This window comes from Phoxinus phoxinus (genome assembly GCF_949152265.1).
Source record: "Phoxinus phoxinus genome assembly, chromosome: 5".
Classification (NCBI taxonomy): domain Eukaryota; kingdom Metazoa; phylum Chordata; class Actinopteri; order Cypriniformes; family Leuciscidae; genus Phoxinus; species Phoxinus phoxinus.
Window position 1 is genome coordinate 41,304,846 of NC_136880.1, and position 17,172 is coordinate 41,322,017.

Here is a 17,172-nt window from a genome sequence, read left to right on the forward strand (position 1 = left end):
CAATGGCGAGGTTACATCTTGCGATTCTGCTTTTTGTTCTCAGAATGGCGTTATATTAACTCGCGATTGCGAGAAAAAAAAAGTCAGAATTGGGGGGGGGGTCGCAATTGCACAAAAAAGGTCAGAATTTCAATAAAAAGTCACAATTGTGAGAAAAAAATCTGAATTGCAAGATAAAATGTTGCAACTGCGAGAAAAAAATTCAGAATTGAGATAAAAAGTCGCAATTGCAAGAAAAATTTTCAGAATTGCAAGATAAAAAGTCGCAATTGCAAGACAAAATTTCAGAATTGCAAGATAAAAAGTCGCAATTGCAAGATAAAAAGTCGCAATTGCAAGATAAAAGGTCAGGATTGCAAGATAAAAAGTTGCAACTGCAAGAAAAAAGTAACAATTGCGTTAAAAAAGTAAGAATTACGAGAGAGAGAGAAAAATCACAACTGCAAGAAAAAGTCAAATTGTGAGATGTAAACAATTGCATGAAAAAAAAATATTTATAACTCGCAATTGCGACTTTATATCATGCAATTCTGAGGAAAAAAAAGTATTTTAAATAGTTTTATTCCGTGGCGGAAACAAGCTTCCGTAGGACTCTGCAATCGTAAAAAACTATCTTTATCGTTATGTTATAGTTTTTGGTGTGAATTACATCTTGTAGATAAAATACCATATATGACTCGTCTGAATGATTGACTTTTGGATATTGGTCATATATCCTGCCCTTAGGCTGACAACTTTACGAGGGTTTGTAGCCACTGAGTTTTAACATCATGAGGAAAATATATTCCAAAGATTTCATATGTTTGCCAAGCCAAGCAAGCATCACTTTTGCTCATATTTAGGATTGGCAAAAACAAATACCACAGAGACTTCCCACGGCCAGAATGTAATCACCTAGCAACCATGCAAAACACCCTAGCAACCATGTAGCAACATTCTAAAATTATCTTAGAACTCTCATGTCACATGATGGAACAGTTGCGTAACATCATAAGTGTTTCTGAAGACACAAAGAAAGAATGTGACATTTTAAATCCCTTGTTTCTAATTCACAGACGGGAGCAATAATGCTTTTCTATGCTAATGGTGGTTCTGGCTTTCCTCTGAGTGCCTGGGAGAGATGAGAAACTATACTGGCCAATACTGTTAAAAACTGCCAAAGGTCCCTCTCACGGGTCAGGAGCGAAAATAAGTCAAATGGACTGATATTTTTGGGCTGTGTGAGTGAAGTGGGTTTGTGGGAGATGAATATTATATACAGACACTGAATGACACTAAAGACTGATAGTGATGAAGAAGAGTTCCTCTTCCTCTGGTCGTGTACTGATGTCATTGTGGTCAAATGTGTGTGTTGCATACAGTATATCTATGGGAAAGTACTATAACCATGCACTGCCTGAAAATATGTGCATATAAAATGTCATGAAAAGTATATAAAAATATGAAAAAATAACTGTTTCTTTTTGATTCTTCGTGACAGTTGCAATTTCACCAAACAACCACTAGATGGAGATAAAGATACGTTTGTTTCTGAACACTTTGCTTGTGATGTTAAATAATACAGTGTTATTATATATGCATGGGTTACAACAATCTGTGGTTACAGTCAGGTTCATAAATAATACTAGCTGACTTTTTTTCTGTTTTTCTGTTTTGTTATAAACACAAACGCACATTTCTGAGCAGTGGTCAGGAAGTCTTGAATCAAAGAAAATTGCCAAATATTTACACTGCACTACTTCACAAAAACTTCACTGCCATGGAAACCAGTTCAAGAAAGCTTTCATAATATCATGTGACTCTTGGGTCACATGACAGTCCCACCCTGCATGTATATTTTCACAAAACCTTTACTAAGAAGTCAAATTTCGGTGTAGTCTGTCTGTCTGAGGGCATTAATTATGACATGAACATATGGCACAAGAGATTCATCTTCATACAGGATTTCAGTTCGCTCTCAAGCATCTGGTGGTGGAAATGAGGTTTGAGAGAAAAGCCCCGCGCTCTCGACATAATTCACAAAAGTAAATACAACATGTTGATTCAAACCTAAAACCCAACCTAAAGGAGGAATCATTTTCTCCATGAGGTTGTGGTTTGAATCACCGTAATTGGTTACATGATTTGACAAGACATGTTTATAACATCTGGTTATTTTGAAAATACTTCTGACAATTAAAAATACATAATTACAGTAGGGAATTCATGTAAAGATCGTGCAAACCACCAGAACGGGCGGAAAAATAAGGACAGTGAAAGCCAAACATACGCTTGTGTGTCATTTTTTTGACCTTAAAGGATTATGATATGGAAATAAGTTTAAATATTTATAGTTAAAATATAAATAAAAGTCATTTGATCAAGATTACGGTGGATTAAGCCGTGATACAGCAAAAATACAGCTTGCAAATAATTGTAAAAAATTATATAAATATCTATAATTATTGTTTTATATATATATATTATACATACATAAACACAGCTCTATTTTAAATAATAAAAAAGTATTTTATACGCACACATAAACAGATTTATGTATATAAACATATAAATGTACATAAATACATTTACACAAACACATACATACTGTATATATAGTATTTTTATATAAATATTTTATTATATCACACACACACACACACACACACACACACACACACACACACACACACACACACACACACACACACACACACAAATAGTAAAATTGGGGTCTTGTTTTGACCTTACATTTTGAAATTCTGTAAGAAATCATTTTTAACATCATAGTAGAAAATATATTTTTATATAATATATATTATATATATATTTTTTTACACACACACATATTTTATGTATTTTATTATATCACACACACACACACACACACATAGTATTTTATATAAATATTTGTATGTATTTTATTATATCACACACACACACACCACATATATAGTATTTTATATAAATATTTTATGTATTTTATTATATCACACACACACACACACATATATATAGTATTTTATATAAATATTTTGTGTATTTTATTATATCACACACACACACACACACATATATATATAGTATTTTATATAAATATTTTATGTATTTTATTATATATCACACACACACACAGTATTTTATATAAATATTTTATGTATTTTATTATATCACACACACACATATATATATATAGTATTTTATATAAATATTTTATGTATTTTATTATATCACACACACACACACACACACACACACACACACATATATATAATAAAATACATAAAATATTTAAAAAATACTATATATATGTGTGTGTGTGTGTGATATAATAAAATACATAAAATATTTATATGAAATACTATATATGTGTGTGTGTGTGATATAATAAAATACATAAAATATTTATAAAATACTATATCACACACACACACATATGTGTGTGTGATATAATAAAATACATAAAATATTTATATGAAATACTATATATGTGTGTGTGTGTGATATAGTATTTTATAAATATTTTATGTATTTTATTATATCACACACACATATTATTTTATATAAATATTTTATGTATTTTATTATCACATTAATAAATTAAATTATTATTATCAAAGTGTGCAGTACCAAATCTAACGGGTCTCCGTTTAATTTTTGAATAACACTTATGATTTATTCTGATTTGACATCTGATGATATAATCATTGACAGGATACAGTCCAGAACATGAACAGTTTAGTGCGGGTGCTGATCACATCAAGCCCTCGCTGTCTGACACTGGGACACAGAACCGTACATGATTTATAAACTCAGTCCGGCTCTGTAAGCTGTCATGATCCATCACCGGGGCTCTGCACATGTCCAGTCTGTTACAGTTTAGTGTGTGTGGAAGAACAATCCTATCAGAATCTGAAGAAATTACTGATTTCACCCATAATAAAATCTGCTAAATGAAGTTTTCTGCAAACACACACACACACACACACACACACACACACACACACACACACACACACACACACACACACACACACACACACACACACACACACACACACACACACATCTGGATGTGATTCCACTGGCGTTCCTTCATATCATTCGCTGAATGGCTTGTGTCCATTGTGTCCTTTTGTTTTATTAAACTGGCGGGTGATAAAAAGAAAAATCAGATCTGAGATTTTTTTTTTCTGGCTTTATTTGAAGTGTTAGAAAGCCATATAAACTTTCAGGGAAGTTTTCCCCCTAATTAAATGCAAATCTATTGTAAACTTATCTTAATTTAACCCATCAGAACAAATTAACTGGGATTACTTTGTTCCCACACTAAACCAATTTTAACACGCTTTCACAAAAAGAGAGAAAGAAAAAGTAAATAGATTTTATAAAATGTAAATGCCCTTATTGTGCTATTTAAAAGGTTCCTCATTTTGATTTAAAGTCTCCTAAAGTAGGTTTACATGCCCAGTCTGCTGTGATTGGTCTACTCTGATTGGTCAGATGGGCCAGTCTGCTGTGATTGGTCTACTCTGATTGGTCAGATGGGCCAGTCTGTTGTGATTGGTCTACTCTGATTGGTCAGATGGGCCAGTCTGTTGTGATTGGTCTACTCTGATTGGTCAGATGGCCCAGTCTGTTGTGATTGGTCTACTCTGATTGGTCAGATGGCCCAGTCTGCTGTGATTGGTCTACTCTGATTGGTCAGATGGCCCAGTCTGCTGTGATTGGTCTACTCTGATTGGTCAGATGGCCCAGTCTGTTGTGATTGGTCTACTCTGATTGGTCAGATGGCCCAGTCTGCTGTGATTGGTCTACTATGATTGGTCAGATGGCCCAGTCTGTTGTGATTGGTCTACTCTGATTGGTCAGATGGCCCAGTCTGTTGTGATTGGTCTACTCTGCTCTGATTGGTCAGATGGCTCAGTCTGTTGTGATTGGTCTACTCTGATTGGTCAGATGGCCCAGTCTGTTGTGATTGGTCTACTCTGCTCTGATTGGTCAGATGGCTCAGTCTGTTGTGATTGGTCTACTCTGATTGGTCAGATGGCCCAGTCTGTTGTGATTGGTCTACTCTGATTGGTCAGATGACCCAGTCTGTTGTGATTGGTCTACTCTGATTGGTCAGATGGCCCAGTCTGTTGTGATTGGTCTACTCTGATTGGTCAGATGGCCCAGTCTGTTGTGATTGGTCTACTCTGATTGGTCAGATGGCCCAGTCTGTTGTGATTGGTCTACTCTGATTGGTCAGGTGACCCAGTCTGTTGTGATTGGTCTACTCTGATTGGTCAGATGGCCCAGTCTGTTGTGATTGGTCTACTCTGATTGGTCAGATGGACCAGTCTGTTGTGATTGGTCTACTCTGATTGGTCAGATGGACCAGTCTGTTGTGATTGGTCTACTCTGATTGGTCAGATGACCCAGTCTGTTGTGATTGGTCTACTCTGATTGGTCAGATGGCCCAGTCTGTTGTGATTGGTCTACTCTGATTGGTCAGATGGACCAGTCTGTTGTGATTGGTCTACTCTGATTGGTCAGATTGCTCAGTCTGCTCTGATTGGTCAGATGGCCCAGTCTGTTGTGATTGGTCTACTCTGATTGGTCAGATGACCCAGTCTGGTCAGTGATTGGTCTGAATAGCTCCACCCATTAGGCCCAAATTACATTCGCTCCTCCTTGCTGGACGTCTAGAGAGGAGGAGCTAGATGTAAACCCCACCCATTTGTCATGCATTGAGCAGCCTCTCGTTGTGATTGGTCTACTCTATTCTGATTGGTCAGACTGCACAGTCTGTTGTGATTAGTCGACCGCTTACAGCGCGTATCAGAAACTAAACGCCCTTTACCATATCTGAATTTCTGTCAGTCTCAGTGCTCGATACACAGTGGCACTAGTTCTCCTGTATCAATTCAACCACGAGTCCTCATCCCTTAGAAGTGGATTTGCAGTGCTGAAAACAGCGTCTTCCCGACATGAACAACACAAACCAAACTCTTCCAGTCTCAGATACATAGGCTAGCATTATGCAAATTTGCTACATAGGTGTCAGCAGTTCAGAATAAATTCTTTATTTTAGAAGACATTAACTTTATTTGTTGTGCACTTTGTTTTTTAAACTTTGCAGACATTTTACATTGACAAACAAGCTTTATTACACACTGCATGAAAAGCAATATTCAAAAAAAAGCATTATAGGGGCACTTCAAGTTACAAGTATTATTAAATAATTATATTAACTATTAATTAATTATGACCACCTCTTTTCTACCGCTTTAAAATATCGTTTGAAAAAAAAAAAATAACAAAAAATAAACATTTTGTCATTGAACTGCTCTAATTTCATTACAAAACCATAAACTGTTTTTTTCTTCTTCTGTGGAACACAAAAAGGAGAATTTAATGTTTGCATCACCTTCACACTAACAGGTTGAGCTCACATACACACACACACACCCGAGAAAGACACGGCAACAGGTCAGGACATATGTCAAACATCTGAAGTACCCCATTACAATAACAAAACTCAAAGGTCTCGCATTTCAACGGGAAACGGCCAGGAAGGGAGCCAGAGCAGATTCAAACGTCTGATTGTATACTACGAAACAAATAAACAATGCTCTCAAAATCTGGAGCTGGAACGAAAAACCACAACTCTAATGCACATACTTTGATTTAAATCATTGGTTCGTTTCAGGACAACTACCATCGTTGATCAAATCCAAACAACAGGGGTAGAATCCAGGGGGGGGGAATCAAGCACGCTTAAATCTGAGGGCGAATAGAAGAATACCGCGCTTTTCCAATCGTTGCGATGATGATACAATTGTGGTGTGTGTGAGAAACAGAGCGCGACACTTTTTCAGTGACTCTGGAACCAGAAGTCATTTTCTCCATAGGGACTTCAAAACAATCGTCAATAAAGAAGACTTCTGAGCTATGGAGCAAAACCAGGATGAATCACAACAACACGATAAATTGTGAATTGAAGCAAAAACAGAAAAAATAAAATAAATAAAAGAATAACTCAATGTCTTTGTGAGTGAATAAACTGGTATGTGACTCATCACAGGAAAATTGCATCATAGTAATGTCCCCAAAACCTTCACTAGCGATTATCCTGAGCTGTGGCGTCAAATACAATCAAAAATATTAATTTACATTTAAAAGGCGAACGATCATGAAGACTGTGTAATGATGCTGAAAATACAGATTTGCGTCACAGGAATAAATTACACTTTAAATGTATATTTGCATAGAAAACAGTTAATCATATTTCACAATATTTTTTTACTGTATTTTGATCGGATACACTGTAAAAAGTGGATCAACAAAAATTACTTAAATTGGTAACACCTAAAGAAATTAAGTTTTCTCAACTTTAATTATCACGTTTTATCAACTTTATTTCACAAGGTTAATCACGCTAATATTATTTGAGTTCATTCAATCCTATTATTTACATTAGTCTAACTTAATTTAACTGCATTCCAACTTAAATGTATACATTTTTACTACAGTTGGAACAACTTTAAAAAAAACACTTCAATTGGTAACACCTAAAAAAATTGTTTTCCTCAACTTAAATAATTATATTTTCTCAACTTAATTTCACTAGGTCAATCACACAAGATAGATATACATATATATATATATATATGTCAAAAGATTAATCACGATTAATCAAATCCAAAATAAAAGTTTGTGTTTACATAATATATGTGTGTGTACTGTGTATAATTATTTATATATATAAAAACACACACAATCATGTATACATTTAAGAAAAATTGGTTATTTATATATAAAATATTATATAAATGCAAATATTTCTTAAATATATACATGAATTTGTGTGTATTTATACAAAATAATTATACACAGTACACACACATATATTATGTAAACACAAACTTTTATTTTGGATGTGATTAACCGTGATTAATCTTTTGACAGCCCTAATATATATATATATATATATATATATATATATATATATATATATATATATATATATATATAAGCACTCTTGGTGAGATAGTATACATATTTATACACTTAAGCCACACTAAAAAGTATACAATATATATTAAATCAAGTGTAATTTACTGTAAAGATGCACAAATGCTCTTTTCAGCAAAACATTTCAGACTCAATTTTTTTCGATTGGCTTACAAAATGCTTATTTTCTCAAAATACACAACTTTCTGAATGATCGGCGTTGTAGAAAGATGCCGTTTGCCTGTTGAATAGTTTAGTTACGGCATAAAGTTAACTATGCGCACTCAGACGTCTTGTGTAATCAATGTGTGTTAATAGCAGCATGTTTGCTCCTGATCTCACACGCATCACCTGATAAAGCTCTAATGAGAAGTTTGCCAGCTAATTAAAGCCTCTATAACAGATTAAAGCTTTGCACTAATTTTGCCTCATCTGAGTTGGGGTTAGCGATCTTTCCTAGCTCAGAACGGCTGATGAAATCGATGTAAACTGTCAGAGATACTTGAGCTACAGCTGACGGACGTCTTCCCGGTAATAGACGTTTCAGAGCCAAACTAATTAAAGGCCTTCAAAAGGAAGAGCACACAGACATTTATCAAATCGCCTGATTCCTGATCATGAGCATAAAGCACAAAAACTGCATATCTTTTAAATATAAATGCACTACTGTTCAAAAGTTTGGGGTCACCAAGGTTGTTTAAAAAAAAAAAAAAAGAATACTTTTATTCAGCAAGAACACATTAAATTGATCAAAAGTGACAGACATTTATAATACTACAATAGATCAGTAAACTTTCTATTTGTAAAAAAAATCCTAACAAAATATATCAGGGTTTCCACAAAATATGAAGCACAAATGTTTTTTATGATCATGTGACACTGAAGACTAGAGTAATGATGCTGAAAATAAACTATATTCAAGCAGAGAACAGTTATTTTAAATAACAATAATACTTAATCTTACAGTTTTTACTGTATTTTTTCATCAAATTAATGGAGCTTTGATGATCAAATATAAATATTGAAACATTTAAGCCACCTTAAAAATAAATAGCCTATATTTAGACAATTTATTAAGCATATTAAGCAACGCAAAAAAGTATATAAATTGCATTAGATAAAATATCAACGTGCATAATTTATTGTAAAGAAAAATGCACAAAACATTTCATGAAAAGAAGTTTGTCCGATTTGAAATGTTAAACTAATAGATGTGGTGTTGAAGATAAAGTATTGTGTGCATAGATATACATAATAAAGGCTAGATGTCTCTTCCGCGCTGCTGGCCAATGGAGGTTGTCGACGTCCGCACCTGGCGGCCATCTTGTCACAGTCAGCTCGCTCACTCGTAACATTGTGTTTTAATGGTGCATGTACTTTTTAAATAACCATAACTTGCTCAATTTTCAACCGATTTTCAAACGGGTTGGTTTGTTATAAACATCAGAGATGTAGTTATGGCACTGCATACTTATGAATAATTATAATATTATATATATTTCAACAAGCATCCAGAATTATAGCCAAGTTAATAACGTTTGTAAGAAACCAAACCGTTTGTAAATCCGTCAAGATTTCAGCGAGATAAGAGTATTTGTGTTCGTGCAGATCACTGACCTTACATCAGGAACCACAGAGCCCGCCAGAAAGCTTGCCTGTGACAAGATGGCCGCCGGGTGATCATCTTGCCTTTATTATGTATATCTATGATTGTGTGTGATTGTGGTTAGTTAATGTGATTCTCTGTGTGAACTTGAGGAGAACTGACTTCATACATCCACTAAAAATCAGCAAAACACCAGCTGATTCAAACACATTGAGACTAAAGTGTGGCTAAAGTATTGAAATACTTGGCTATAGTTTGTTAAGTAAACAGAAAAAAATATAATGTAATCGCTGGCCTGAATATCATTTGCTGAGGTTTTCCCGCTATCATTACAAAAGTCATCTCAACATCAAGTGACTAAGCCTGTTTTGGGGTTCCAGTGAAGAGCACTTCAGTTTGAAATGCATCCCATGGTCTTGGTTCAGTAATTCACCAAAAGGTTTTAGTGAGACAGGCTGCCTAAAGGCATAAAGATAAAGGCTTTAATAAACCGCTTTATTTAACACAAAAGCACAAGATAGGCTTTAACTGCTTCCACAGAACTATACAACAATGCACACGTGTTTGAACTTACACATAATGCTGGGTGTGCGTTTATCTGTAAAAGAGAAAGTGAAATAAAAAAATGTGTTCTGGTTAGATACATAATGTTCCACTTTTTATTTTTTATTTTACTCTAGTAATTAAACGTGGGACGGAGATAATTTAATGAAATTAAAGAAATTCTAAACTTTTTTTCTAACAAACAAACTATTCTTTTATTATCATTGAGTGTTTTCCATTTTTATTTTAGTTAAAGATTAGTAATTGATATGTTTTTGTCATTTTTTATGATTTTCTGTTATGCGTGTCTCAATTAAAAAAAGAAATTAGTTCAGTTTTAATTAACTATAACCCTGCAAACAATACAAGCAAACATTACAATATTTTTGGCACAACAGAATTGAGCAAATCCACGGCGGTTCACTAATAATTGGGTGATTATAAGTCTCCAGTTGCTAACGTCATTTTGGTCTGAAACAGCAAAAAAGCAATCCGATTAAACATTCATGCTTTATGTTTACATACATGAGATGCCAAAGAGTTCAAGCTCAGGAGTGACTCCTGTATTCCATAAACACACAGAATGATCATTTACTCACTTGCACATTTGTGTACGTGGCCATTGTGATTCAGTATACAACCATCACAAATAAATGGCATGTTATGACGCCTAAATACACTGGAAATATTGAGTATTCTGTAATCACAGCCATCAACACCTGGACATTTCCAGTTAAAGGTGAGGTATGTTATTTCTGCAACAATGGAGTCACCAAACAGAATTACAAAACTAATAACTGTTTTCAAAAAGTATTTCTTGATTTTTTTTTCCACGGATGATCCTGCCTGTCATTGGTCGACTGAAAGTCCCACCTCAAACTTTAATGCTGCAGTGTCAGGCTCAAATTGTACACTTTTTACACTATGAAAAAAAAAAAAAAAAAAAAAAGTTAGTGCAATGGAAAGGTCTCATGGATGTTAGAAGATCTTTATGTCAGGGCCTAAGCATTGTCAAAAGTACTGACTTCGGTACCAAGTTTTTTTTTAAATATTAAAAATTGTGATTTTCAATTTGTGCGTATAAAGGCCCTTTCACACCAGAAGCGTAACGAAAAATCGTAACGAAAAAGCGAATAGTTTGTGTCAAAACCATTCACATCAGCCGCGACGCGAATTTGCGACATTCAGAGCTTCAGCATTCCAAAACTTTCGCGCCGACAGCTGAGAAAACATGGATACTTCATCATCATCATCCAGTGAAGACGAGCTTTTCATTTTCTTTAAAAGACAGAAAAGGTTTTGGGTGCACCCAATCTTAAAGAACAGAGAGCCTGAAGGGGAGTAGCTATGCTATCTTGCACAGAACTTTATCATGGCCGGTTCCGCACTAACTTTCGGGTGTCTGTGGGACAGTTTGAGGAGCTCCTTCAGACAGTGCTGTGCATCTCAAGCATCTGACTCAAATCACAAACTTCAGGAACCAATCGGTCCGGAGCAGCGTCTGGCAGTCTGCTGAGGTGAGCGGTCCTCTTAAAATCATCAGGGCTACGTTCACATGCAATCAAATAAACAATCCACTGTATGTATTTGGCTGAAGCCTTTTATGTCGCCGCAAAGGTAAAAAAAAAAATCGAAATCGAAGCGAAAAAAATAAAAGCCGTTTTTTTCGCCGCAGCACATTCGCGTTTGGTGTGGAAGCACTCATTACACACACAGCTGATCAAAAAATAAAACCATCGCGCAAATTATTCCAGTGTGAAAGGGCCTTAAGTCGCATCAGTCAAAAAATGCGTCACAAAGAGGAAAAAAACGTATATAAGTCGCACTGGACTATAAGTCGCATTTATTTAGAAATTTATTTCACAAAATCCAAGACCAAGAACAGACATTTAATCTGGAAAGGCAAGTTATTCAGCTCCACAACAGCACACAGAACAACAGCTGAATAGTGTCCGGTGTGTTAGCGTAACACATTAACAGTTATTCAGCGACACAACAGCATAAAGAACATATACCTGTGAGGCTGAATAGCCTAAATTAACATTAGCCAGCGAGTCCAACAAGTTACCGGTAAGCAAGTTCACCAAGCTCCCGATCTCATTCCTCATCACTGAATCCATTGAGTTCTTCCTCGGTGTCGCTTCTGAACAACTCCGCTAACTAGAGCGCCCTCTCGCGGCTGTAGACGGTAATGTTTTCTCTTGGTTCATCTCAGTCAGTATGAATTCATTTTGATATATAAGTCGCACCTGACTATAAGTCGCAGGACCAGGAAACTATGAAAAAAAAGTGCGACTTATAGTCCGGAAAATACGGTATGTCTGTGATTGGCTACAATGATCAGCGCCTCAAAAACATGTTGTAAATATACATCAATGACGCTCCTCATCGAGCGCTTACACTGCATTCACACAGGGTGCTGATGTGACCGTCTTAGTGACAACAGCCAATCACATTACTTTTCCGATGTTGCATGAACGAAATTGGCTAATGTCTGCGCTAAGGTATTTGCATAGCCAATCTAATTGGCTGATGCCTGCAGTGGCACTTGAAAAGTTTTCAACTTCTGCCGTGAGGAACACCAATGACACGATGCAACGTAACCCACAATTCAGTTTTTACTCACCCTCAAGTCATCCTAGGTGTATATGACATTCTTCTTTCAGACGTATACAATCGGAGTTATATTAAAAAAATGTCCTATGACCTGTCAAATGACCTCGGCGTTGCAAGCGGCAGCACTGTTTGAGCTACAGGAAAGCCAAGTGTAAACCAGTGAAAGTCGCTTGACGCATTTGAATTCGACACAAGCACAACATGATATGTGAACATTAAAGGCTCTGTGGTGAACATGAAACCAGATCCAATAGCTCCATGTAAACTGAAGTGTGGAAGCTTTTCAAAAAGAGAGATCTCGGTTCACTGCCAAAAACGCTGGTGCGGTTCAAATGATATATGAACGTAACATGGACCAAAGACAGGACATGACGTCACATGATGCAACCCTAAAAAGGACAGAATGCTTAAGCACGCCTGTTTTTTATCATTATAGTCGAGATGTTGCTCATCACAGTTCAGTTCAGGCATCAGAACCGCGTCTCCTCACAGCAGATCTGTGTGTGTGTGTGTGTGTGTGTGTGTGTGTGTGTGTGTGTGTGTGTGTGACAGAGGGATTCCTGACGCTGTTTTGACTCCTTCACACTTTTTATAAGGTCTTCATGAGTTCTCAGCTGCTCAGAATACCATCATATGCAGCTACACACACACACGAGTGCATTTATCCCAGAACACAGCATTGTTTTAGATGTTCGGTAAGTTCCGTTGCTAAATATACATTATAAAATCCAAACAATCAGGTTGTGAACGTATCCCTGTGCCTTTAGGTTCAGTATCTTTAGGTTCAGTGTTAAAATGCCAATGTGAACACTTTTTTGTCTGGACCAAACGAACCAAGCAAACCAAACTAGTGTGAACACACCGTTAGGGCGTTTTCACACCTGAAAGTCCGCACCAAGGTCCGAACCAAAGTTCATGTTTTGATACATTTTATACATTCGTTAAGTTTTCGTTTGGTTTCACAATGCAATTATGCGAGTGCATCAAAGAACTTTACATGACATACTTGCGTGCTGTCGTCATCATCTGTGTGGACTGCATCTCGACATTGATTGGTTTGTAAACAGACGTGCATCTGACGTCAGTGTGTTGTCAATTCGGCGGGTAACTTTGACAAGAATGAAAAAAATAATAATAATTTGACAAGAATGAATGACAAGACGCATATCATTGCCACTATACTGTTATTATTACGCATTACGACCTGCAGCACCAACTATACTCGAGGGTAGTTCAAATTCGCCAAATGAACGTCTTCGTTGTGCGAACATTTTATCGTCACCGGCAGGAAAGGAGGAGAGGACTGCAAGCCATCCTGCGGGAACCACCGGGACTTCCTGTATGCTCTGAAAGTCCGAACCATACAGAAAATGCTTCCACACTAGAAACGAACCAAGCGTTTGTTCAGTTTGATCCGGACCGAGACTACCTCTTTTCATCGGACCAAATCCCATCTGTTTGGTCCGGATCATGGTCCAGGGGAGGTTTCACACCTGTAATTTTGATTCGGATCAAACTGAAAAGTCCGAAAATCCGGACCAAACAAGTTAGGTGTGAAAAGGGCCCTAAGGCCGTGTGTCCACCAAAGCTGTGTGCGCTTGAGAGCGTTTTGGCAGCGCAGTTTTTTTTTTTCAGTTGAGACGCTTCGTTGCTATGATACAGAATATCCGTTGGTCGGTGTGGTATTAGTCCCGCCCCTCCTCCACTGTGATTGGACGCTTGGGTAAAAAGTGACAGTGATGAGCGCTGCGTTTTACCCAAAGTTGAACATTCGTCAACTCTTGGCGACCTGTAAAAAACGCAGAACGCTCAGCGCTTCAGCGTGAAAAAGACGCTCAGCGCCTCGTTACGCTCATGACGTTTTAAAAATGCGGTGCTCCCATTGAAAACAATTGAAAAAACACGCCAGCCGCGTGAAAAAAAAACTTTTTGGTGGACACACGGTCTTAGAGTGTTCAAGAGAATCAAGCTATAAATGATTTATAGTTGTCTTTGCATGTTAAAATAGTTTCTTCTTTCCAAGTTTAACATCAAACAAGTTAAATAAACTATCCTTATATCCTCTCAGCAAAGACATGCTTCACTGTTAAACACACTTTTCTGTCTCCGTCCAGGTGCCGAATCACGCGGTTGGAATGTTACGAGAGTCAGATATCTCTGAGTCAGGAGTTGGTCGAGACTTCGGACAGGTTGCAGAACGAGCGATGGCCATGCTGACGTACAGTCAGACTGCATGTTTTGTGATGAAGGTCTTCCATCTGCATTGCATTAACTGACTCTATAACACTCTTTATGCTGAGAGCTGATGCGTTTCAGGGAGTGTACGAGTCAATAACCTTGCATGGACCTTCTCAGGAGCCCTGCCGAGTCTCACACTTTCTCTTCCCGGAAGACCGCATCTTTGGTTAACGGCCATAAGCTTCGAGCTATTTTGCTGTGGAAGGACTTGTGAGGTGAGGGGACAACATGCTGCTTTCCACAACTGCAAACCAAGTGAAATGCAGGTCACGTCAAAACAAATCTCAAGTCAAGTCAGTTTATTTTCTGTAGCACATATCACACTCATTTCAAAGCAGATTAACAGAAAATATAGCCTGAATACCCCAGGTCAAAGGTCAAAGAGCAAGAAAAACTTGACAAACAGGTACGCGTGCTTGCATCGACATGCACCAATGGCACACAAGCAAAAAAGAGATTACATGAAGGCCTAGTGAATACATTTAGTTGTTTATTTTAGAACTGAAGTCATTCACAAACGCATGCCAAACTACATATCGCAATAATCCTTCAGCGTCATGCAGCCCGTTCAATTCAGATATGAGCTGTAGGGGAAGCTAAACGTTCAAAAAGCGTGGCGAAAAGTGTTTCCATTGACCTGAGAGGGGAAATTTGCATTTTGAAGAACGACGAAAGAAAACACCACAAGACAAAGACTATTAAAAAACAAGAAATTCAACGACAAGGTGATAAAAAGATGCATGTGGACTCGCATCTGAATGTGTATATCTACATCAGCCTTTACTGCAGACTCTATTACAGGGACATTAAATACACAAATAATAAACTTATCAAATATATATTATCAAATAATATTATATTATCAAATATTTTATCAACAATGGATGGCAATTATTGATATAACCTTCAATTTACACTATAATAAATACAGGTGGAACTCGAAAAATGAGAATATGGTGCAAAAGTTCATTTATTTCAGTAATTCACCTTAAAAGGTGAAACTACTATATTATATAGACTCATTACATGCAAAGTGAGATATTTCAAGCCTTTTATTTGTTATAATTTTGATGATTATGGCGTACAGCTTATGAAAACCCCAAATTCAAAATTAGAATATTGTGAAAAGATGAACTTTTGCACCATATTCTAATTTTTCGAGTTTCACCTGTATAGTAAATAAATGATATTGGTCATTATAAAATTGTAATAAATTATATTGTTATTAAAAAATATATATTTTCACATTTTCATTGATTTTCTGAGGGGAAAATAATCACACTGAAATGTTTTTTTTTACTTGTAATAAAATCTACAAAATATGCTGATATCAGCTTGAAACGATGGTATAGGTATATTATGTAAGGAATAATTGACGACAGGCCGTTGAATTATTAGAAAAATAATGCACACCCGAGGTGTAACTCCGCTTCGCGTCGTGACCGCATTACCACCTCGGGTGTGCATTATTTTTCAAATAATTCAATGGCCAGGAGTCAATTATTCCGCTTATACTACAGTTACCACACCTTGAGATATTGTTCAGATGATGTATTTCCAGACGTTTGTAAAGTTTTTGTCATTTAAACGCTCTTGTATGTAGGACTAATTCCTTGCGCATCTAAACCCATGCTCCGTTGCTAATTCCAAAACGTAATTTTAGAGTTAGTAACGGAGGTTTGAGCCGCTGATAGCAGAGTAATGCTGGACACACTTAACGACTGACACATTCTCTGACTGTGAATGCAGCAAATTTTAAACACCGCTGTGAACACAGACTGAACGCGCTGAAAACGCGTGCATGATCAGTCATAAGTATCAAATTACATTCATAACCGGCCTTACAGTAAGTGTGTGTCCGGCTTTATACAGTCATTAATGCAGTTATGAGAGAGAGAGAAGCATGTCGTCAATATTATTAATTATTTATTAATTCAATTCGTTTTAATTAATTCGTTCATTCTTTTTTTCTATTTGTGACACTAGACTAATAAATAAAACACAAAGCCCTTTTAACAAGTATAGGCCAATCAATTTTATTTATTTGTTATATTATCTTCAATAATTAGGAAAACCCGTGCAGCAGGACTATCAATTTATTTAAATATTCAGTTTAATTTTCTATTGATTATGTATAGGACTGTATACTTTATTTATTAAAATTAAACTGCATGTTTCCATTGATTATGAAG

The 17,172-nt window shown here is 36.3% G+C and overlaps 2 long non-coding RNA genes across 2 annotated transcripts in view; both read right to left on the minus strand.

Moving 5' to 3' along the window:
- LOC306998645 overlaps positions 1-17,172 on the minus strand; it is a 72,837-nt gene that overhangs the window by 9,096 nt on the left and 46,569 nt on the right. The window lies entirely within an intron of this gene.
- Positions 10,969-14,543, minus strand: LOC306999079. The gene is made up of 3 exons (XR_013797722.1): positions 13,947-14,543; positions 13,749-13,850; positions 10,969-11,048 (listed from the first exon to the last, which is right to left on the minus strand). It is a non-coding gene; the product is annotated as an uncharacterized lncRNA (long non-coding RNA).